The following is a 449-nucleotide window of genomic DNA, read 5'->3' as shown; positions in this document are numbered from 1 at the left end:
TCACCTGGTAACACCTGGTACCAAAAAGTAAAAAAATACCAGGTGTTACCAGGTGACGTCACCTGGTAACACCTGGTAACACCTGGTACCGGAATAAAAAAAATTGTATCAGCCAGGCCTGGACTTGAACTTGCGCGGCTGGGCCCAAAGTCAGAGGACTTATCCTCTGGGCTATATTGCCATGAAAACAGACCTATTTGCAGCTTTTACTGGTTGGTGAAACCAGTTCATGTTCTTAAAAAAAAACTTACCCAGGGATTGAACCCAGGTCCAAAGATTCACAGTCTGTGTTTTATTCCTCTGTGCCATCCAGTCACATATTCAACTCAAAATGAAACTCATACATGTCATCAAAAGTTTATTCAGCGATATATAAAAAAAAAAAAAGTGAAAACCCTCACCTGGGGACACCTGGTACCCGGTGTCTTTTCTAATGCATTTCAGTTTGA

General features: G+C 41.6%; 1 protein-coding gene across 2 annotated transcripts in view; it reads left to right on the top strand.

Moving 5' to 3' along the window:
- The window catches only part of mkxa (mohawk homeobox a), a 1,121,182-nt gene that overhangs the window by 704,483 nt on the left and 416,250 nt on the right, over positions 1-449 (top strand). The gene's annotated exons all lie outside the window — the stretch shown is intronic.

This window comes from Cynoglossus semilaevis, chromosome 3 (genome assembly GCF_000523025.1).
Source record: "Cynoglossus semilaevis isolate Cse_v1.0 chromosome 3, Cse_v1.0, whole genome shotgun sequence".
Lineage (NCBI taxonomy): Eukaryota > Metazoa > Chordata > Actinopteri > Pleuronectiformes > Cynoglossidae > Cynoglossus > Cynoglossus semilaevis.
Note: the sequence above shows the minus strand (reverse complement) of the source record. Positions and strands in the feature narration are given on the sequence as shown.